Genomic DNA, 23,738 nt, shown 5'->3' with positions numbered 1-23,738 from the left:
CAGGTTGGCATTAAGACAATATTAAACCTGCAATAAGTCACATTTAAAATGTTAATTCAGAGAAGCTCTCCATTTAGAGCATTTAATTAAATCCTTAAATAAACTGCATGGGCTCAGTACCAGATGGTTCTGCATTTTCATTGCAGCACAGAGCCTTGAAGTCATTGTGGGAAGTAATATTGGAGGCACGCTGAAGATAACCGGGATATATAGAGTAATAAAATCTAATCTCGTTTCCAGCGGGGAGATTCAGTGTATGTACACAACCCAGGCTCAAATTGTAAGTTAATTACATTAACCCCAGTGTACTCCGGGATCTGAGCAGCCAGAGATGAAATTAGTCTTTTTCCTATCATAAGATTCTTTTCAACTTCACTATATTAATTTTTAGCCAAATACTTACTCATAAGGAAAATTGAAGTTAATGTAACCAAAGATAAAGTAATGCAGCCTTAATATTCTGAAGGGATTATGGAGACCCATGAAAATATACTCTGCAAATATCATTGGCTTGGAATGGATTTATGGAGTTGGGGGTGGGGGAAAGGAAATGAAGATGCCAAGAAGACCCTTATCCCTACCCATTTCCCCCCTGCCAACCTAGGGTTAATAAAGGACCTAATCTAGGAAATTTAGTCCTTGGAGCAAACAGTCTCCTAAGGGCAGTGGAGGGTGCTGGGGGTCGGGGGGTGAGACAGATGGCCTCTGAGAGCAGTCATGCCTTCATCTCAGGGGCAGGTGAGGGGTGCAGCAGGATGACCTCTGACCTCCTCCTGGGTGGCCCAGGAATGTCTGTGGCTCAGCCTCTTCATCTTCCTCCCGAGAGGATCCACCCTCCGCAAGGAGAGATGAGACAAGCCACACTTCCTGGTCTTTTCCTTGGGATGTCAAGAGGGACAGTTGGCTCCTCCGCCTGCCAACCTGGAGACCCTCAGGCAGCACCCTGAGTTACCGCAGTGGTCCTGTGGTGACTGAATATCTGTGGCAAACTTTTTTTTTTAAAGAGTTTCCTCCAAAAGTCTATCCATTCTCCAACAACTAAGAAACAGGACGCATCCCCCAATCCGTCTTGGGAGCCTGCATTCCCAAGGGGCTGCAATTCCCACTGCTCTCCCATCACCCCGCCGCCTGGGGAAATAAAGCCAACCCGAAAACTTGCGAGTGTGTCTCAAAGGTGGTTTTCTGCTCTGATAATTCCAAGTGAAGCAGTAGGAACTGAATTTCTGATAGCCTCATCCTGGGAAACGACTCTGTCGTGACCCGGCACTCACCTTCACTTGACTTTCTGCGATCCTAGCCCTCTGCCCCATGCTTGGTGCCATCTTACCCTCCCAAACTGGAATATCCCGAACCTCTTTGGACCTTCCCCCTCCCTTCTGGTCTTTGTTCTGAGAGGAATGATCACAACTTCGGGGACCTGATTCCGCCGGCCGCTGGGCTACAGAGCATCCACTTAGCTCCCTTTTCTGTCCTGACCTTGGCTGCTGTGCTTGTCACTCATGCGTCCCCACACTGAGGTGGCTCATAGGTGTCATCTGAATGCCAACTGCAGTTGATCGTTGCTGAGTGGTTGTTCACAGTGTTAAGAAGGATTCTGAGCCTGAATGCAGTCTCCAGGAGGAAGAAAACACACATATGTTAGCAACACGTGTCATGCGTGTGGGTTCGTGTGTGTTGCTTACGCTAGGAACACTTTCCAATGTTTTTAAATGAAAACATGTTAATGGCTACACCATAATTTAATTCCATTTTTTTGTTTTTGTTTTTCCTTTGTTTTTCCCTTCACTAGTAAGGGTAAATGACACATCTTTATACACAAGCCTTTGAACGTCTGACCATCTTTTCAGGTAGACTCCTAGACATGAACTAGACCAAAGATTGTGAACAAATACCAAGTTATTTAAAAGTCGAGCTCTTTATTATGACTGCGTATTGCTGCACATGTAAGTGCCAGGATGTTTATTTCAGGGAAAAATTAATACAGCCCAATTTACAAATACTAATAACAGGCAGGGCGGCTCCCATGGTCACCCAGTCCCTCCCCCAACAGGCACCTGGCAAAACCTTAGCTCAGAGGGGCGAGAGGAGCTGTTTCCGGGTTCATTCCGGAGCAGCTGGGGTGGCCCTGCTTGCATGTCCTCTCCTGGGGTCCACGCTGTGCCTGGGTTCACTCTGGCCTGAAATGGAATGACTGATTCTTCGCGTTGGGGCATGGATGGTGAGGACGCCCAATCTCATCATCTCAAACTGCTGTAAGCACAGAGGTTGAGCGGAGCACAGATATTCCTAATTATTCAAATTAAGCGATCACACACAAGAGCAAGATTTAAAGCCGTAAGCAGGGGGTTATTGTGTTCTCTCTCAATAGCTTCCTTCTCATAATTCCTGGTCATAAAATCAAAGACCTTAGAGCTAGAAAGAAAACAGGAGGCTGGGTCCAGCTGTCTCATCGGACAGAGGGAATGAGAAGCTCAGAGAAGTTAAGCGGTTTAACTGAGCCACACAGCCCATTCGCGGCCGGCCAAGTCCTGGTTCAGCGGTCCTCCCGCCACACCTCACCTGCAGCCACCCCTGCTTACATATCCTCACCCTTTGAGGCGCTGCCGTCCCTGGGGCTCTCCCTCACTCTGAGTCCGGTGCCCTCCGTTCTCCGTACACTTTCAGATGCAGACACCTTGCTGTCTGGTTCTCGTGGCTTCATTCTACAGCGCACGGCTGATGCAATTGCCTCCACATTCCTCTCGTTTTGCTCTTCTGCCTAGTTCCACGTGGCAAAGGTGAGAAGAGATCCATCCTGGTTATGCTATGCCTACATCTGTATGGTATGCTCACTCCACTTTTTTTTCAGCGGGGGGGACAGAGCCTCACTCTTGTCGCCCAGGTTGTAGTGCAGCGGCATGATCTCAGCTCACTGCAACCTCCGTCTCCTGGGTTCAAGCGATTCTCCTGCCTCAGCCTCCTGAGGAGCTAAGATTACAGGCATCTGCCACCACACCCGGCTAATTTTTGTATTTTTAGTAGAGACGGGGTTTTACCATGTTGGCCAGACTGGTCTCAGACTCCTGACTTCAGGTGATCCACCCACCTTGACTTCCCAAACTGCTGGGATTGTGGGCGTGAGCCACGGCGCCAGCCTGCTTGCTCCACTTTGTGAGGGAGATAACAAAACAGACCTTGCTTGTGTTTGGTTTGAATCAGTTTTGCAGAGAGCCTCATCTTCTTGCCCCACATGAAAGGGAGAAAGGTCAGCCTCACCCGAAGCAGGTGAACTGAGAGGGATGAGGACCCTGGGACACTGTTTCCCACCGGGCATCTGCCTCCCTCGGCCCCAGGACCCCGTCTCAATTGTTGTCCCATGAATCCTCCCAGCGTAGAAAGAGTACAAGGAAGAGGTGGTCTAGGCTCACAGCCACTTACTGAGCACCTACTATGTGCCAGGTTCGCTCCCTCCTTACACGGGCCCCGTGGAGGAAGCATCATCACCCCATTCTACCGACGCAGGAAGCGAGGCCTGAATTCATCAGGAAGGGTCTGAGGCCACACAGCTGGTAAATGGCAGAGTGCGGACTGGAGACCAGGGCCTCTCACTCCACGCGGGGGTTCCTGTCCTGGCCCCGCTGGCTGCTCTGAGGTGGGTCACTGAGCTGGGCACAGCTTGAAGCCTCCCTGGTCCCCTCCAGTCACCACTGGATCTTCCCTCCAGCCCGCGGCCACTGTCCTTCCTCGCCAGGCAGCTTCCGTCGTGTTTTCTAGAGTCAGGCTTTCCTAACCGTCTCTCACACCCCTTCCTGTTCAGGCTCCAACTTTCTCTGCCCTGAAGCCCCTGCGGGCATGGGCACCTGTGCCAGGCTTGCTCAGTGGGAGATGGGTTCACGGCCTCTCATCGCCTTCCCTGCTCGCTGCCCTTGGGACTGTCTGAGTAAAGCTCAACCCCGCCCCATGTCACCACTCAAACTGACAGCGCCAACCCTTCCTGCCCGGCTCAAATCCCAACCCTCACCTTCTGGGGCTGCCCCTGCCTGCCCAGATCACCTTCCTGCTGAGAAAATGGAAACATTAAACTCTCAATCCTCCTCAAAGATCATTAGCCAAGAGCAAGCTACATATCAAATTGATTTTACTTCTCCAAGTTCTGGCGCAGGCAGTGACTTTAGGACACAGGCGGGGAGGGCAGGGTTATTTTTTCGAGGCTCGCCGGTGCCTCTCTGCCCTTCCTTCTGGCTGCCTCATGATTCTTGCAATGTGACAAGCTCTGCGCAGTCCCAGGGCCAGAACACAGGGCGAGCCTTGTGCTCCCCTGGGGCAGGATGGGGGTGGAGGGATGGAGGAAGTGCTGAGCCTACAGCACCATCCCTTCCCTGGGCCCTACCCAGAAGCTGTCCCGCCACTCGTAAAGAGCCTGAAAGACGAAAAGGATCTCTCTCTTATTCTTGTAACATGCTTTGTCCAGAATTCACCATGAAATATTTTCTCCAGAGCGTTTTATGCTGTTAATGGCCAAAATCAAACTGACTCTTGTCAGACCATTCTCAGTGCCTCCCCTAACCCCAGTATTTGTGCTGAAGATGATGGGACCTCAACTCACCCTTCTGCAATGTCGCAGAGCCTGGCCCCAGCCTGCGCCATGGCAGCACTCCAGGGGCCTGAGGTTAATCTGCCTAAGACAGCATCCTGGAGAGCATGCGCAGACACAGAAGTACCCTCTGCCCTGCGAAGCAGGGGGCAGGTAAGCATTTTGTCCCATCTGTCATGTGCTCCCTCTGTGTGGCTGCCCTGGAGGCTCTGAGGAGGCCTGCGGGGAGGCCCTCGGCTGTTCCAAACCACCTCTATAAATAGCCAGCTTCAGGAATTCACTGGGAGCCAGGCTGTTTTTATAGGCTTGTGTCTTCGTTTTTCCAGTAATCCAGCTGAGTGCTTCTGGACCAGGGCCCCCGCCAGGGAACTGACAGCCCCACATCTGCCACAGCCAGAAAACTCACAAGGGTCAGGAGAAGCTCTTTCTCTGCCATTTAAGAAGGGACAGTGTGGGGCGAGGCTGCCAGCTCGCTTGGCTCACGACTCTTGGACTGTCTGGCTTTGTGGCCAGTACGTGACTGTGGTTATTTGGGGCAAGTAGCGGTGCCCAAGTCCAAACACATCTCCTCCCGGGCCTGTCCCTCGCTGACACATCTGGTAAGCATGAGATGGAGACAGAGAACGCTGTGTAACAGGAACCAGTGCTGGGCTGTCCCAGGCATCCTTTACAGAGAAAACTCTTTTTATGAGGTCTGAACTCTTCTGCTCTTACATAACCAGTGTGAATTTCTTCTAAGCAGCCAGTGACCAGCCAACAGTTCTAGAGGGGCAAAGCCAGTGATGGGCTGAGTTTCATTTCTCATCGGTAGCATGAGGGGGGTGTGCCAGGGGGTCTCCGGTCCCACTTAGATTCAATTCTATAACCTCGGCCAAGTACCTGGGGAGCCGAGGGTGTTGGTACCAGGAGTGGGGTCCATGGGGCCCTATGAGTGGGTGGTCAGGGGTGGGGAGAGGCCATGGAGGTCAAGGCAGGGCTGTGCTTGCTCAGAAGGCCAGATGGCAAAAAGTCCCAGGAAAGCTGGTCTCCGTCCTTGCTCAAACACTCGTCCTTGTGAAGGCAGAGGAAGGAAGGGGACAGCCGGCCGGGGGAGGAAGAGCCCGAGGGAGGGGCGGACGGAGCACTCACGAGAATGACGAAGAGGAGGTTCTATTCAGCTTCAATGGAGGGAGAGTGAGTAGCACAGTGCATCAGAGGAGAAGTCTGGGGTCAGGCAGAGACTGAGCGGCCTGCTCCTTGGGGCCCGGTGGCCATGACTTGGTGCCGAAGCCCCCGACTGCCCAGCCTCCTTGCTCTGAGCCGGGGCCTTGAGCATCTGCTGCTCTCCTTCCTGAACTAGTCTTGAGCTCACATTGCAACTGCTGCTCCCTGGCTTCATTCATTCAGGAGAGATCTATGGACCACCCACCCCCAAGATGGACGCTCACTCTCCGTTCAGACCTGATGCTGGATCCCGAGCCCCGCACCGTGGACCCTGGCGTTCTCCCCACAGCACAGCTCACCTTCACTCTTTTGATGTTGCCGCTTCCAGCTCTTCCAGGGAGATGCCTCCAGCCACACTCTGGACGCAGACCTCAAGCAGCCACCACAGACCCAGCAGAGGAAAGAGCAGCATGGGTAGTGCAGGTGGGACCTGCTGTCAGGACAGTGACCCTCCCTGCTGGCCCTCTAGGGCCAGAGTCATGACTGCATTTGGGGGTGATTCGGGTTCATGTAACAGAGAAGTGACATTAAAGGGGAAGAAGCAGGTGAAGACATAGCTGAAAGCAGACATTAGCCAAGTTCTTACTCTAAGGAGAAGGGAGGAGTGAGAGGCCTTTCATCCCTCATTGCCAACTTGTCCCCAGTTGCCCAGGTTCCAGACTGCAGGGCGTTGGAGCAGGCTCCAGGGAGAGTCCCGCCCGGTACCCAGCCTGACACTCTGCAGTGGTGGGTGGTTTCTCATTGCTGTTGGAGTTCTGTTTTTTCCTTGAGATGGAGTCTCACTCTTGTTGCCCAGGTTGGAGTACAATGGCTCAATCTCAGCTCACTGCAACCTCCGCCTCCCGGGTTCAAGCATTTCTCCTGCCTCAGCTTCCCAAGTAGCTGGGATTACAGGCATGCACCACCACATCCAGCTAATTTTGTATTTTTAGTAGAGATGGGTTTTCTCCATGTTGGTCAGGCTGGTCTCAAACTCCCGACCTCAGGTGATCCGCCCACCTCGGCCTCCCAAAGTACGGGGATTACAGGTGTTAGCCACCACGCCCAGCCTCATTTTTAAATCAGGCAAAACAGGACTGACTGCCGAGGCTGCATCCCTGTGCCTTTGCAGGGCCACGTTCTCTTCAGGAAGACCTGTGGATTCTGAGCGGCTAAGGGTGTCCCTTTGGAGCCCAACAGCTGAGGCTGAATGCCACTTCTGCTGGTTGCCAGCTGTGTGACCTTAGCCAGCTTCTGGATCTAGGCCTTAGCTTCCTCACCTGTTAGATGGGGACAGAGCTGGCCACTTTGTGGGGCTGTTGATGGAGTGAAGGAGAAAAAGCTGCAAAGGAGCTCAGTGTGGCGCTGGGGATGTGCAACCATCCAACAGGCGACGTTTGCCATTCTTTTTTTTTTTTTTTTAACTTGGAGTCTCCCTCTGTTGCCCAGGCTGGAGTGCAGTGGCACCATCTTGGCTCACTGCAACCTCCGCCTCCCAGGTTCAAGGGATTCTCCTGCCTCAGCCTCTTGAGTAGCTAGGACTATAGGCGCCCGCCACCACACCCAACTAAGTTTTTTCTATTTTTAGTAGAGAAAGGGTTTCACCATGTTAGCCAGGATAGTCTCGATCTCTTGACCTCATGATCTACCCCCCTTGGCCTCCCAAAGTGCTGGGATTACAGGTGTAAGCCACTGTGCCCAGCCACATTTGCCATTCTTGTATAATCCCTGTCATAAGTGTGCATTCATTCAAGGATTCACAGACAAGAGGTGGAGGCTCTGGTAGGGCTGGGGTGAAGGATGCCTGCCCAGGACACCACAGAGGTCCCGACCTTCACAAGTGATCCATGGGAAGCGACAGAGAGAAGGTGAATGTCAAAGCCCTAAGGGTGCCTGCACCTGGCCTGCCAGAGGGCGGGACCTTGCCCACTTTTACAACGGCATCCTCAAGTGGGGGCCTCCTTGACACATGGGCAGTCCACACTTCTGGTTGCCTCTCCCGCATTTGACTAATGGCTGACCTGACATCTTTCAGCAAGTGACCTTGTTGCAGCTGGTAATTCAAATATCTTTCAGTGTCAGAAATAATAAGCGCCACCATGAGATGAACAAGCAGAGCTTACGTTGAGCACAGATTAATGGGGTTTTAATATTCCTCATTTAATCGCTCCTTTCTGTGGCACTGTGGGCAACATGATGTAGCAGCTAATTATTTTTTTAAACCGTGATGGGGATCTTGCCTAATCAATTTCATATTTAACATGAATGAAGGGAGGGCAGTGATTAATGGGAGAATACATCTCACCAAACAGGCACAAGCAAGCGATCGGTTAAAAATACGGCAGGATGATTTTTCCTTCTCCTGTAGTAAATTCTTCAGGGATGGGATGGGGCACAATTTTAAGTCTCTTTCAATCTAGAAAGGGGAAATAAGTTAAAGATTAAAAAACTATTTTGGGTCAAAAGTCATAAACACATTTTGATTTTTTAAAATAGTATAGACTCATAAGTATGGTGGAATTCTATGAGTCTTTCAATATATTCTAGTATTATGACACTTCATACCTGCTACAGTGTATACTAAGGAGCATAGTGGCATTCTATACTTGCTACATTATTTTTAATTTTTAAAATTATTATTATTTTTTGTAGACAGTCTCTCTCTGTCGCCCAGGCTGGAGTGCAGTGGCATGATCTCAGCTCACTGCAACCTCTGCCCTCCTCTCTTGCTGGGAACAAGAGACCCAGGCACTGGCTACAGAGTGAACACAAAAAAGGTGAGGGGACTCTGGGTGATACCAGCAGAGGTGGACAGTGCCTGCCCAGGAGGCTGGGTCAGTTGCTCCAGGTCACACAGCAGAGGTGTGAGCTGGCATAGACCCCGGATCAGGTCAGGAGGTGGCTGGGTAAGATGTGGACTTGCACCCAAGGAGCTATGAGTCCCCAAAGACCCAGAGTGGGCTCTGTGCATGTGAATATCCCCATCCTATGGGGAGCCCTTGGGGCAGGCTGCAGGAGCCCCCAGGACGAAAGAGAACCACTTACGCATTTCTCATAACAAGCCCAGTTGGGCATCTTTGCCATATTTTCATTCATTCATTCATTCATTCACCCGTTCACTTATTCATCCTTATTCATTCGTCCAACCTTTGTTTGGTGAGTGCCTCCTGCTGGCTGTGTATTGTTGTAGGCATGAAGTATAACCATGAACAAAATTAAAAAAAAAATTAATTCCTGCACTCTGGAGCTGACATTCTAGAGGAACAGGATGAACAACAAGAACAGCAAAACACAGAAACACCATGCAACTTCGAAGGTGACAGTTTCTATGCAGAAAATAAAGCAGAAAGAGTGGAGGGCTGGGGCTGGGAGGAGCGTCCTGCCATGGCTTCCAGCAGAGCTTCACCAAGGAGCTGCGAGCGCAGACCTGAAGGGACCTGATGTAGCCTGTGGCTTTGACTATCACACAGATTCTGACGGCTCACAAACTGCGTGTCTCCAGCATGTTCTCTCTCCAACTCCAGCTGGTAATTCAAATATCTTTGAATTCAAGGACATCTTCACAAAGAGATGCCCCTATGTACCGAAGAGCATTCTGGCAGCAGGAATAGCAAAAGCACAGCTCAGAGGCAGGAGCGCGCCTGGTCCATGGGAAGACAGCAGCACCAGCCGCGGAGAGGTGAGCTGAGGCCAGAGCAGCCGAGGGGCTGCAGGCTTTGTGAACAGGCAAGTCTGGATGAGGCCTTGGGTCGTGGTGAGGACTGTGGCTTCCTCTCCAAGTGAGTGAAGGCTGGAGAGTAACATCCGATTTGCGTGTGAAAATGCTAGCTGTGTGGTACAGAACAGTCTATGGGGGCATGGGGAATGGGGAGGTGCAAGGAGACTGGTAGGAGGTGAAAGATGATGGTGGCTGCCCCAGAGAGTTGGAGGTGGCAGAGGCGGGACTGGCTGGACGCTGGGCGCTTTCCAAGGTCGAGCTGGCAGCGTGTGCTGGCAGGTGGATGGAGGGTGCAGGAGACTCAGAGGAGTCAAGGGTGAGTCCAAGCAGCTGGGAGGGAGCTGCCGTCAACTGAGATGGGAAGATAGGAGTTTGGGTATATCAGGCTCGTTCAACGTCTGCGTGAGTGAAGGGGCTGAGGACACAGTGGGATGTGTAAGTCTGGAATTCGGAGGAGAGAAGATGCTGGAGTTAGGCAGTTTGGGAGTTGTTGGCATCTGTGTGGTATTCAAAGCCGCAAGGCTCAATGAGGTTTCAAGGACAGTGAAGGTAGATACAGAAGAGAAGTCGTCCAAGCCTCGGGTGGCTCGTGGGGTCAGAGCATGAGAAGACAAGGGGTCCAGCAAAGGAGACAGGGAAGGAGTGGCCGGGGGGACAGGAGGAGACCCAGGCAAAGTGCGGTCCTGTGGGCTAAGGGAAAAGAGTCCTCAAGGGAAAGGGAGAATGGGCAGCTGTGTCCACACTGCAGAAGGAGCAAGTTTGATGACCACCAAGAACCAACCACTGGACATACCACGTTGTGGTAGGCCACTGGTGATCTTTTAACAATCAAACACACATAACATAAAACTTGCCATAGTAATCTTAATCTTTTTTTTTTTTTTGAGATGGAGTCCCCCTCTGGCGCCAGACTGGAGTGTGGTGGCGCGATCTCAGCTCACTGCAGCCTCCGCCTCCCAGATTCAAGTGATTCTCCTGCCTCAGCCTCCCAAATAGCTAGGATCACAGGCGCATGCCACCACCTTCCAGCTACTTTTTGTATTTTTAGTAGAGACGGGGTTTCACCATGTTGGCCAGGATGGTCTCAATCTCTTGACCTTGTGATCCTCAGCCTCCCAAAGTGCTGGGATTACAGACCTGAGCCACCGCACCCGCCCCATAGTGACCATTTTTGAATGCGAATTAACGTGGCCATAAGCACCTTTGTAATGTCGTGCAATCATCAGCCCTGTTGCATTCTAGAACATTTGCCTTCCTCCAAAGTGGAACTCCGCACCTGTCAGCAGTCAGTCCCCATCTCCCTCCTTCAGCCCCCACAGCTCCTCGTCTGCCCTCTGCCCCTACGGCTTTGCCTAGTCTGAATGTTTCATGTCCGTGGAATCACACAACGTGGTCTTTTGTGCCTAGCTCCTTTCACCGAACGTCGTGTTTTCCAGGTTCATGCACGTTGTAGCACCTGTCAGTACTTCACATCTTTTTGTTCTACATTTGAATTTAATTGTTAAAACATTGACAAAATTATATATATATTTATGCTGTGCAATGTGGTTTCAAAATATATATGCATGGCCGGGTGTGGTGGCTCACACCTGTAATCCCAGGACTTTGGGAGGCTGAAGCAGGTGGATCACCCGAGGTCAGGAGTTCAAGGCCAGCCTGACCAACACGAAGAAACCCCGTCTCTACTAAAAATACAAAAATTAGCTGGGCGTGGTGGCACATGCCTGTAATCCTAGCTACTTGGGAGCCTAAGGCAGAAGAATTGCTTGAACCTGGGAGGTGGAGGTTTCGGTGAGGCGAGGTTGCACCATTGCACTTCAGCCTGGGCAACAAGATTGAAACTCCACCTCAAAAATAAATAAATAAATAAATACATAAATAAATAAGAAATATGTATGCATAGTGAAATGACTAAGTTGAATGAATAAATGCATGAATTACCTCATAGACTATCATTTATTCTATTTTATTTTTTTTGTGGTAAGAACACTTAGAATCTACTGTCTTGGTGATTTTGTTTCTTTGTAAGGTGAATAATATTCTGCTGTATGGATAGACCGCATGGTGTGTACCCATCCATCTGTTGATGGCCGATGGGCTGTTCCTACCTTTGTGCTACCGCGACTAATCATGCTATGAGCCTGTGTGGTTAGAGTCTCTGTTTTCAGTTCTTTGGGGGTTATCCCTAGGGGTGGCATTGCTTGTGAACTGGACTGTGAGCACTGGGGATGTTGGGGCCATGCCCACACTGGACACTGGGAGAGAATGGGAGGAGAGGAATGGAGATGGCAAGGGTTCGCAGCTCTTTTGAGAAGTTTTGCTGTAAAGGAAAGGGGAGAGGTGGGACGATCGCTCGAGGGAAAAACAGGGCAAAAGAGTTTAATTTGGTTTTGGGGACAGGAGAAGTGGTCTGTGCTAGTATGCTGGCGACAGTGGTCCCACAGGGAGGGAATTACCCACAGCCGCTGGACTGGGAGGGAGGGAGATCCAGACACTGATCCCATAGGGAGGCGGACGCCGGGGCAGGAGCTCCCCAGGGACCCTCTGCTGTCTTTGAACTGGTTCCCTCCTAGTATTCAGACAACATCCCTGACCCTCCCAGAATCTGCTGGGGATGGCAAGAAGATTAAGGACTGTGGGCAGGTGGGATACGGAGAAGGAGGGAGTTCCTGGTGGATTGAATTCTTTGAAAAACGTGGCAGCAGCCTGGAGTCAGACCCCTGGGTCCTGTTCTTCCCCGCTGTGAAGCTGGAGCCTCCAGAGGAGGGAAAGAAGTTGGAAGGAGGTGAGGAAGGAAGAGGGGCCGTGTTGTGAAGATTAAAAATAAACAATAACGCTGTCATCATGGGGGTGCTGGGCCACATCCCCTCAGCAAGTGACAAGGATGCACATTTGCCCTGTGCTTAGGAAGTTTAAAAAATATATAATTCTTTCATGCTAATAAAAGAGAGACTCCAGCTGAATTAAATTTAAAGGGGTTGAGTGGAACAATGAACGATTTGTGAATCGGGCAGTCTGCTGAGCCAGAATGGGCTCAGAGACTCCAGGGCAGCCACGTAGTGGAAGATTTATGGACAGAAAGAGGAAGTCAACTACAAAAAATGCAAGTGAGGTACAGAAACAGCTGTATGGGTTACAGGTTGGCATTTGCCTTATTTGAACACGGTTCAACCACTCGGCCGCCTTCGATTGGCCAAACCTCAGTGACTGGCACCAGTGCAGGCTACTGTCTGTTGACACCTCCACTTGTTCTACCAATAGTTCATGGTGCACAGAAAAACCTTTAGGCCAAACTTAAAATATGTAAGGAGGCAGCTTTAGGCTAAACTTGTTTTAACAACATGCATTTAGCTTTCTGAACTCAGTATTATTTCAACTGCTCTTTCCCAAGCTTCCAGATGGCAGCTGAGTTTCGGGGATGTGGTTTGTGCAAGGATGCATGCCAGAGGGTGGTTGAGCCTGGTGAGTACCCCAATCTGCACCCCACAGTGAGTGGGAGCAGGGAGAGGATACAGCCTTCAATGTTTCTGTACTTTGAGCTGATTGCTTTCCCATTTGACCCCAGAAGTTGGATATAAACATTGTCTTGTGTTTAATTTTCTTTGTTTGGGGAGGTCATAAGGCCCCAACAGGATTCTATTAAAGCTTTTTCTCCCAAGTGAGTATCTAAGGCCAAGTTATGAAGCGTTGTGGGGGGAAAGCGATCATTTGCCTTGAAACCTCTTCCTTTGCTGCCTCATAGAAAATCGGAAGGGAAAGAGCCCTGAGCAGAGAAGGGGCAGTTTCCTCCCTTGTCCAGTCCTGTGGACTGCGGGGCCTGGATGTCAGCCCTATCCATCCTCCCTCCACCGAGACAGGAGCTTCCAGGGCATGAAGGGGGCAGCATCACGGTTCTGTTGTTTTCCTTCCATGGGCTTGGGGTTCACAAAATCAGAAGGGATTTGTCCCTAAGCATTTTTCTTCCTTGGTTTTTTAAGCCATTTCAGTTTCAAGGAAATTGAATCCATGTGTGTTTGGATTAATTACTTAACTCCTAAAAATGTTGTTTTGTAACAGCAATTTGAAGTCCAAAAAGCTTGTTAAGTTGCTTTCCATCCTTTTTCTGTGGTCCCAGTTGGGGGAACTGAGAGATCCCTCTTGCACCTGCCCCACGCTTACAGCTGGAGAGGGCTAATGAGGCTGCTAATGCAGCCCCCCATGACGTTCAATTCGCCCCCAAATAAGGCCGGCTTGCAAACTTCACTGTGAAATCCAGGAAGCCTCCTGGGTCCTGCTGGGTTTCCGGGCTTCAGAGGATGTGGACACCTTCTGTGGTCTCATGTTCAATTTGAGATTTCCTTTTCCCCAGGTCTCATTTCCAGAGCTTGACTGTTTCTCTGGTGGTTCAAATTGCAGAGGAGGAGATTTCAGGTCCCCAAAAGGATGCACTTCTCAGCAGTCAGGGCTCTTGAGGTCTAGGAGGTGCTGCTGAGGAAGAAGAGTCACGTGCTCTGCTCTAGAAATTGTTCTGATGTTCAGGGCTGGTGACTGATGGGATGGCCCCATTTCATGAGTCAGAGAGGAAGTGTGCACCTTCCTGAATGGCTGGGTCCATCGGGAGGCTTGGGGCTTCATGCCATCTGGAAGAGAGGAGTACCCTTAGGCTGGGGAAACCCAGACCTTGGTTTCCCCATCTGTTAAACAGGAGTAACCCCTGACCTCAGAGCTGTTCCAAGAGCAGTTTCCCAGTGCCCCCAGACTTCATGTGAGCAGGCGTCTGCATGGGCCACAGTGGACGCTGAGGGGTTGCTCAAGTGGACTCTTTCTTCCTGGGAACTTCCATTGCTTTCCTTCTGCCTGATCTCATTCATCTGCACCCTGCTTGGCGTCTGATACCTTCCCCGATGCCTTCAGTCAGGCAGGCGGTCTTCTGTTTCCCTAGCAACCATCAGAGACCATGGAGATCAGCAAGCATGTCAGTGTTTCCAGGAGGAGGATGGCCACCCATTCTCCATATTCCCACCGCTGCAGCACTTGGCAGAGGCCCGGGCACAGCAGCCCCTCTTCACAAAGTTCCCCTTGACTTATAAACTGCTCGGGGGTGTAGATGGGTGTGGGTGTGGGTGTGGTGGGGATGTTGGTGTTCACACAGCATCCACAATGCAAATGGTGTTCCCATTTGTGTTCAGACCCTAAGAATCCAAATGAACCCACCTAATGCCTTGGCAGAAGTTGGCTGGCTCCAGGGTCCATCATGATCTCATTTTCCTCTTGGCAATTTGACCAGGGCTTCACTTCTAGTGGCGTAGAACAGACTTCCTGTAAAGGCTCGCGTATGTGACTTCATTGGCTGACAGGCATAAAGCAAGGTGTCTATACCCCACTTCTGTGCTCCTTTACTGCATAAATGTCATGATCAAATGGTAATCCACCATGATATCTGCAATGCAGTTCTGACACTAACCACCTGGAGTGGGTACAGAGGACAGGTTTGGGGCTCTGTCCCCCCAGGCAGGCCCTCACTTTAGATGTTGGCTGCAAGTTCTAGGACCCCCTGGATACAAGCACTTCTGACCAACTGGCTAGAAATTCAGGCTTCCCTGACCTCCTGGCATTAAATAATTCACCACAATGAACCATACAACTCAGGCAAGGGCTGTACTTAGGTTTGCTGTGTCATCACCAAGGATACAAATCAGAACCAGCCACTGGCAGAGGAACAGAAGGGGAGGTCTGGGAAGGTCCCACATTCAGAGCTGCCATGTCCCCAGACCATGCAAAGCCTCCCAGGGGACCGATATGTGATCATGAACCGGGGACAGTCATCCAAGCTTCTGACACTCAGAGGTTTTACTAGGGTTTCATGATGTAGGCGTGACTGATTGGACTCGATCTCCAGTCCCTTCCCCCTCCAGGAGGTGATGGAGCAGGGCCTCAGCCTGCTGTTCACACGGTCAGTCTTTCTGGCACGGGCTGTCCTCACCCTGGGTCCCCTCGTTAGCAAAGACTTTGACAGCCCATGGTGAAAAACAAAGGCTTGCCAGGATTTGGAGGTGACCTCCCAGGAACAAAGGCCAGCCAATTCCGTATTATATAGCAATGTGCTGGTGCTATCTGATGACATGCCCTCACCAGCCCTTGCCATTGAATGGCCCGACTCCGTGACTCTTGCCAAGGGTTCTCCCTGACCCAGCTGATGGAAGCCACATTCAAGTGCTCTGCGGAGGCGACCGTGGAAACCCTCCAGAGAGGCCCCTTCAGTGGCTTTGCTCTGAATGAAGTTAGAGCCCAGGTTCACACGGCCATCATGAAATCTTCAAAATGTTTCATTTTAAAAGTCATGAGATTCTCCTGAGCCCTCCCCATCCAAGTTGTGTGATGCTCTCTTTCAGAAGGAAACGAGCCAGGACAGACAGCTTGAACCTCATTCCTCTTACACAAATGAGTCTTGTTTCGAGGGGGACTCCTCTCCATGGTGGGATTTTCAGCTCAGCTTGGCATCCCCCACACACCAGGCAATGCGGGCTCGGTAGGGATGCAACATGAGCCCCACCATGGAAGGCTTGCAGCGTTGGGTGCGGAGGGGTGAGGCTGGATCACAGATACTGAGCAAGGATTTCAGTTTGGGCTGGGAAGGGGTATGCTCGGAGGTCCCTGGAAACACAGAGCAGGTGCCTCTAGCTCAGACCGGGAGGGTTAGGCTCATCCTGGTGAGTCTTTAATGGATCAGTGGGGGTGACCAGGTGATTGTGGGCAAGGGGAGAGCATGAACAAAATGTGGAGTTTTCAGGGGGGCTTGAGGTGGTGCATCAGAAGACAGCCGGCTGGGCGCGGTGGCTCACACCTATAATTCCAGCACTTTGGGAGGCCCAGGTGGTCAGGAGTTTGAGACCAGCCCGCTAAAATGGTAAAACCTCGTCTCTACTAAAAATACAACAAAATTAGCCAGGTGTGGCGGGGCACGCCTATAATCCCAGCTACTGGGGAGGCTGAGGCACAACAATAGCTTGAACCTAGAAGGCAGAGGTTGCAGTGAGCCAAGATTATGCCACTGCACTCCAGCCCGGGCGACAGAGCAAGACGCCATCTCAAAAATAAATACATAAATAAAAAAGTAAAAACAAAAATTAAGATAGCCAAGGAGCTCAGATTGTCCTGTATGACACAGTAGAGCCATCAGCGGATGAATGGAGAAATAAACTGTGGTATACACACACTCAGCCCTAATGAAGTACATACTGGGGCAGGCTACAGCATTGATGAATCTTGACAACATTAGCTAAGTGAAAGAAGCCAGATGCAAAAGTCCACATAGCATACAATTCCGTTTACGGGAAATGTCCCCAATAGGCAAACACACAGGGACAGACAGCAATCACCTGAGGTTAGGGGAGCGGAGGACAGGGGTTGCTTTTGGGATGATGGAAAGGTTTTGGCCCTAGATAGAAGCAGTGGCTACACAACATTGTAAATGTACCAAATGCCCCTAAATTATTTTTGAATTTATTTTTTATTTTTTGAATTTATTTTTATTTTATTTATTTATTTTGAGACGGAGTCTTGCTCTGTTGCCAGGCTGGAGGGCATTGGCACAATCTCGGCTCACTGCAACCTCTGCCTCCCGGGTTCAAGCGATTCCCCTGCCTCAGCCTCCGGAGTAGCGCTCTGCTAATTTTTTTGTATTTTAGTAGAAACAGGGTTTCACCATGTTGACCAGGATGGTCTTGATCTCCTGACCTCGTGATCCACCCTCCTCGGCCTCCCAAAGTGCTGGGATTACAGGCGTGAGCTACCACGCACGGCCGAATTATTTTTAAATGGTTAATTTTATATGAATTTAACCTCAATTTAAAAATTTAAAAGGTGAGACTGAGTGATGGAACGAATTTTAGAAGAGTGGGGAATGGCCACAGTGGGCTTTTAGAAAGCTGTCCAAGGGACAGTGACAGTGTGGGTGACAAGTCGTCCAGGCAGGACGGCAGGAGGAAATGTCCAAAGGCCACTTCAAAAGTCTCCGTGAAAGACAGTGAGACAATGAGGTCTTAAACCTGGAGAGGATTTTCAGGGAAGGATGGTGTTGAGAATTTTTAGGGGCTTCAGCAGGCATATCTTGGTGATGGGTTTAGGAATACAAATGTTTTCTCTGACAGTTTGACTACAAGGAATACTTTTTTTTTTTTTTTTTTTTAATGTCATGTTTAATAGCAAGCGGTCCTAGGGCAGCACGTTGCTTGGTAGACTCTGCCTTTGGGCTCTGTGTCTGGCCCTTCCCAAAGCCCAAGGATTCACGCCCAGAGGTCATCGGCCAATGTGGAGCTGGAGACCTTCACCTGCTTGCAAGAGAAAGCTGCCTAGGGTCAAGTAGGACAAACTTGAGGATAGTTCTGGGAACCGCAGGCTCGTTAGCGTCTTAAATAAACATAACTTCTGAGTCTCACTCAGCTTTGAGCTGGAATCATTTACATACTTCGGTCAGGCAGAAGTGGCGGAATCACGACCCCTCCTTAGCCCCACTCTGAAGCGTTGTCTGTTTGCACAGCCTGAATCCTTTGTACAGCTCTACCCTGTCTGAAGCCTCATGGCTTTTCTGAAGAGGACTTTGTGCTTGTTCTGTGTGCCAGGAATTTTAAAATGGCATTTAGCCCAAAGCAAGAAAGTTCTGGCCTCATCTTTATAAAATTATGTTTTAAAGGGAGGGCAGTATTTAATGATGCACAGAGGGGCCATCCATGCCCGCAGCTGGGCCCTCATCACTCAGCATATGCCAGGGTAATTGTTCTTTCCTGGTGGTGGAGGTGACCCCAGGGGACCCTAACTAATTTGAATATCAAGTCTGATAAGAATGTAATTAGGAAAGGACTGCAGAAAATCTGGTGATGCATTTCTGAAGTCAGAGAAACCATGATTTGCCCGATGTCCGCTGTGTCTTCAACTCTCTTTTGGGTTCTTGCAAAGGGAACAAACACCTCAGAGGCCCTGAGTCATAGACCCTTAGATGGAAACTTGCCGTGTGTCATCCGGTTCAAGCCCCACGCCTGTGAGGCTGACATCTGCCCTCACACACACACCTGTGCAGAGAGGGTCCCCGCGCCAGCCTGGCCTGTTAGTGACTTCCCTCCTCCTGGTTACAGTGATTCCTTCCAAGGTGGTCAGGTTGTCCGAGGCAGGTGAAATACAGCAGCTTCATCTTGAATAAGAGCTGAGTAAAATGAGGCTGAGACCTACTGGGCTGCATTCCCAGATGGTGAAGGCACTCTACGTCACAGGATGAGATAGGAGGTCACACAAGATACGGGTCACGAAGGCCTTGCTGGTAGAACAGCTCGCAGTAAAGATGCCGGCCACAACCCACCAAGACCAAGATGGCCGTGAGAGTGACCTCTGGCCGTCCTCCCTGCTATACTCCCGCCAGTGCCATGACAGTTTACAAATGCCATGGCAACGTCAGGAAGTGACCCTATATGGTCTAAAAAGGGGAGGCATGAATAATCCACCCGTTGTTTAGAATATCATCAAGAAATAACCATAAAAATGGGCAACCAGCCGCCCTGGGGCTGCTCTCTCTATGGAGTAGCCAATCTTTCCTTCCTCCACGTTCTTACTAAGCTTGCTTTCACTTTACTCTGTGATTGCCCTGAATTCTTTCTTGTGCAAGATCCGATAACCCTCTCTTGGGGTCTGGATCGGGACCCCTTTCCGGTAACAAGATCAGTCTCCCATGAGTCAGTCCTGCGGCCTCAGCTGGCGCAGAGGGAAAGGCTGGTTCTCGTTTCTTGGGCGGGCAGGGTCAGGAGGATGGAGCCTAGGGCTGCTGTGTCCGCAGCTACCTGGGTAGACTCTGCTGGGAAATGAAGCCAGCACCGCAGGGCAGAGTTGAGAGATGGAGAGAGGTTCCTTAAGACACCGTCTGTTTATTTGGGTCCAGCCATGTGGAACGTTCTGGACTTTTTAGTTATATGAACCAGAACTTGCTCCCATCACCTTTTTAAAAACTTCAGCCAATTAAGCTGGTCTCTGGCTCTTTGTCATCAAGTGGCCCCTCTGTTATTTGCTTTTGGGGACTGTCAGCTTCCCCTGAAACCTGGGGGGTCAGACGGCTGCCCATGGAGGACCAGCGCATCGTCAGGTCCTCTGCCAGTGACAAGGACGCTCTCCCCAGTGGCCTCATCCAATGTCCTAATTCTCTTTAGGGAACAGCACCAAGCGTGTTGACCCGCTTTGGGTAAAACCTCTTTGTTAGCGGAGCTCTAAAACTTCTTGCCTCAAACTCTTACCCAACTCTCTCCTGAGCTTCCTACAGTCTAGGGGACAAGGAGAGCAGATAGGGAGTAGCCACGGTTTCCCCTCAGTTCCACCTTTGCTAAAGGGGCCCTCACCTCCGCATCCCCGGCACCGGCTACCTGTGGCCCCCCTCAGCCTGGGACACAGTCACACAAGTGTTTGTGTGCAGGCAACAGTGCATTGTCTGGCCTCGTGCTAGAGAAAAGCTTGCACCGCAGCCCCAGCCGACCAATAGCCCCCATCATACCTGACAGAGCCGTTCCTCCACGTCCGTCACCCACCACCAGCAGGAGCTCCTCCCGCCCCCAGCACGTTTGCCCACGGGCTCGGGCACCTCCTTCCCTCCTAGCCTGCTTCCTGCTTTGCATGTGCCCTGCCTGCTTCTCTTCAAGTCCCATTGGTGTTTTCTAGGGCTGCGTATCCCCGTGGTCTCCAGGCTCCCCTCTCGTCCCCACTCTCCCCAGCCTCCACTTCTGTAGCACAGCAGCACTGCCAGGGTCCCCAAAGGCCCATCCTTTTCTTCTTTGTTCCTCAGCCAGGGTAGGGGGCAGGAGGCCGGACTTATGTCCCCCCAGCTGGAGTTACACTGCTCTCCCTGGGAGGCAGGGCCAGCCACGGTCACTCCGGGTTTTCAATAAACATTTGTTTTCTCCCCACAACACAGAAATACTTACAGCCTGTGACGAGGTCCGGTCCTGACTGTCCCCACTCCAAGTTCAAGCTCAGCTGACGTTGTCTCTCCATCACTCCTCCTCTTTCTTTCCAGACCCTTCACCTTCCATCCGGAACACACTCCCCTGAATGGCTGTCCTGTGAGTGCGCCCTTGTTTGCTCCAGTCTTTCTTAAACCAGGGTGTCCAGATGGACGGTTGAGTGCCAGATGTGACCTGACCAGTGGCGTGAGGCTTTCCCGGGGACTGGCTCTGTGTAATCCAGGCTGTGCCAGCTTTTCCTGGCAGTGTCCCCGTCGTCAGCTCTCATGACATTGGCCATGTCTGTCAGCTCTCATGACATTGGCCATGTCTGTCCATCCTCCGTCAGCAGCTTCCCACATGGCGCCCTGCTGTCGGGTTAGGCTTCCCCAGCTTGTGAGGGCCTCCTAAGTGTGAAGGAGCTCCAGCCATGTCTGACCCACTGGTTTTGCCAACCCTTCCCAGTCTCTAAAGCCATCCTCCTCTGCTCAGTTCATTGGAACACTTATTCTATTTTTCATTTTTCTTTTCTTTTCTTTCTTTCTCTCTTTCTTTCTTTCTCTCTTTCTTTCTTTCCTTCCTTCTTTCTTCCCTCCCTCCCTCCCTCCCTCCTTCCTTCCTTCCTTCCTTCCTTCCTTCCTTCCTTCCTTTTCTTCCTTTCTTCCCGGTCTTTCCCCTCCTTCGCTCTCACTCTGTTGCCCAGGCTGGAGTATCCTGGTGCAATTACAGCTCACTGCAGCCTCAACCTCCTGGGCCAAAGCATCCTCCATCTCATTCCACTCCCCGGGTAGCTGGGACCGCAGGCGTGCACCACCACGCCAATGTCTGACCCACTAGCTTAACTGATTTTCCGTATTGACCTCATCATCTTTCACCTGAAGCATCCCTTCCAGGTGTGTGCCTTTTGCAAGTTTGACAAAAATGCCTCTGCTTCTTTCTAAGGCTCTGGCTGGCACCGAAACAAAGAGCCCTGGGGCCCCCACTACGGTTTTCCTTCAGGGTGACTCATTGTCCTCAGCTGTCCATGTAGCTACGAACTGACCTCCTGGTTCTACCATCTAGTCCCCGTTGGACCACCTAATTTACAAAGATCTACGCCAGTCAGTATATTGTCTGAGACATTCTCTGGATCCATAAATCTGGTAACTCATGGAAAATGGAAATAAGGTCCTTTGTTGAGACAGCCAGGTGGGAAGGGATCCCCAGAAAAACTACCACCAGCCTGCGCACTGGGCGGAATCTGCACTGGGGTGGAGCCCCAAAAGCCCAGACCTTTCCCAGCGGGGAGGAGCCTGGCCGCTCCTCCTCTTGGGTGGAACCTGGGATTCAGTCTGTGAGGGGGAAGCCTACACGAGGTGGGCTTGCTCTGCTGAGTCCGTTTCCCCTTGTTTTCCTTTTTGCTCAATAAAAACCATTATTCTCACCCTTCCAATTGTCTGCGAACCTAATCTTTTGTGGCCGTGTGACAAGGAACCCGCCTTCAGCTGAAAAAGTCCCACGACATTGTGGTGTGTTTTATTCTTAGAGTTTCCGGTTTTGTGTTGACTCCCTTTACACCTTCATTAACCAGCTCTAAACTAATCTTTTTCTAAAGAGTCACATCACATTTACTGAAATATCATTTCTAGAATCTTCTTTCTTGCCCCTCTTTGAAGCCAGGTCAGTGGCTCACGGCCTGTTTTCAGCACTGCTCTTATCCTTCATCATTTCTCAGAATTGGTTATGGCTCTGAGGGGATGACTCTTGGGGGCTTAAATGTCCTGAGCTGCAATTCATCAGGGGCTGGGGAAGGAACTTGTTTATAGCAGCTGGCGTAGCTGTTTTCTCTCTTCCCCTATATCTGGACTTATATCCGGCCGCGATCCCCTCTTTGCATTTAATTCAACAAACAGTTCCTGAGCTCCCGCAACATGACTGGCATCGTGCTTTGTTTTCGCCTTTTCAATTCAAAAACCAGTCTCTTTCCTGGAACAGGCAGCAGTAGGAGGCGAGTTGAGGTGGTCTGCCTTTGTCCTCTTCTTGAGGGGGTGTATTTGTGCATTTTCCTGCTGTTGAAAGACACACCTGAGACTGGGTGATTTATACAGGACAAGGGGATTAATGGACTTACAGTTCCACGTGGCTGGGAGGCCTCACCATCCTGGAGGAAGGCAGGTAGGAGCAAGTCATGTCTTACATGGATGGCAGCAGGTGAAGAGAGCGCTTTAATCCTTACCAAAAATGTAAACTGCAGTAATCTGGTGTTAACCAATCAGTCACCTCTCCAGTGCCCCATCTCCCTGTCCCCATCTTACACGGAACGTAACTTTAAAATGATCCATCTGCTTTTTGTTCTTTGTTTTCCCTTTCTTCAACCCTTCTCTGTCTATAAAGCCAAACTTCTTTGCTCAGTTCATTGGAATACTTATCCTATTTTTCATTTTTCTTTTCTTTTTTTTTTTTTGTTTTTTGTTTGAGACAGTGTCTTGCTCTGTTGCCCAGGGAAAATCCCCCTGATAGAACCATCAGATCTCATGGAGCTTAATCACTCTAACGAGAACAGCACAGGAAAGACCTGCCTCCGTGATTCAATTACCTCCCACCGGGTTCCTCCCACAACACATGGGGATTCAAGATGAGATGGGGTAGGGACACAGCCAAACCACATCCGGGGGACTTGGTGTGTCCTTGTTCACCTTGCTGAGGGTTGCTGTAAAGGGTGTGTCTTGTGTACTTTGAAGGCTGTGGTTTGCTCCTGGTTCACACTCTTCCCTCCAGCTCTGTGGGCTCATCTTTGGAAGATGGGAGCTCCTGGGGGGTGCCTCATGCAGCCCCATCCACTTTTTAAGCTGCCGTTCCAGCCTCCCTCCCAAGGGAGGCCTTGCAGTCACAAGACCAGAATTTCATTTACAAAAACATCCCATGAGCCATGTGCCCTGGGGAGCCTCAGGCCAGGGGCTCCTGTCTCCCTCTGCAACCTGTTTTCTTTGGTAGGGAGGACAGGGTGGTTTATTCCTTGCCATTTTGGAGTCAGGAGGTTAGAGTCATTTTCTTGAGGTTTCTGTCACTTCTTCATTACCAGCTAGCTCTTACTATGAGAGTCATAGAACAATCCATAAGTCCCATTTCTGAGAACGCCACTAAATTTGTGCATATGTGTGTAAGAAAAGACATAGAAAAATCTGGATGGAATCACACAAAAGGTGTTAGTAGAAGTGACCTTCGGGCCGGGCGCGGTGGCTCACGTCTGTAATCCCAGCACTTTGGGAGGCCGAGGCGGGTGGATCACGAGGTCAAGAGATCGAGACCATCCTGGTCAACATGGTGAAACCCC

At 50.7% G+C, this 23,738-nt stretch overlaps 1 long non-coding RNA gene across 1 annotated transcript in view; it reads left to right on the top strand.

Annotated features, from left to right (window-relative positions):
* Nucleotides 1-20,394: 20,394 nt before the first annotated feature.
* Nucleotides 20,395-23,738, top strand: part of LOC119470588 — a 22,724-nt gene continuing 19,380 nt past the window's right edge. Inside the window, exons 1-2 of the long non-coding RNA XR_005199514.1 lie at nucleotides 20,395-20,540; nucleotides 23,183-23,186. This is a non-coding gene — a long non-coding RNA (uncharacterized LOC119470588). The remainder of the gene's footprint in view (nucleotides 20,541-23,182; nucleotides 23,187-23,738) is intronic.

Source organism: Cebus imitator, unplaced genomic scaffold, assembly GCF_001604975.1.
Source record: "Cebus imitator isolate Cc_AM_T3 unplaced genomic scaffold, Cebus_imitator-1.0 Scaffold36, whole genome shotgun sequence".
NCBI lineage: Eukaryota > Metazoa > Chordata > Mammalia > Primates > Cebidae > Cebus > Cebus imitator.
Note: the sequence above shows the minus strand (reverse complement) of the source record. Positions and strands in the feature narration are given on the sequence as shown.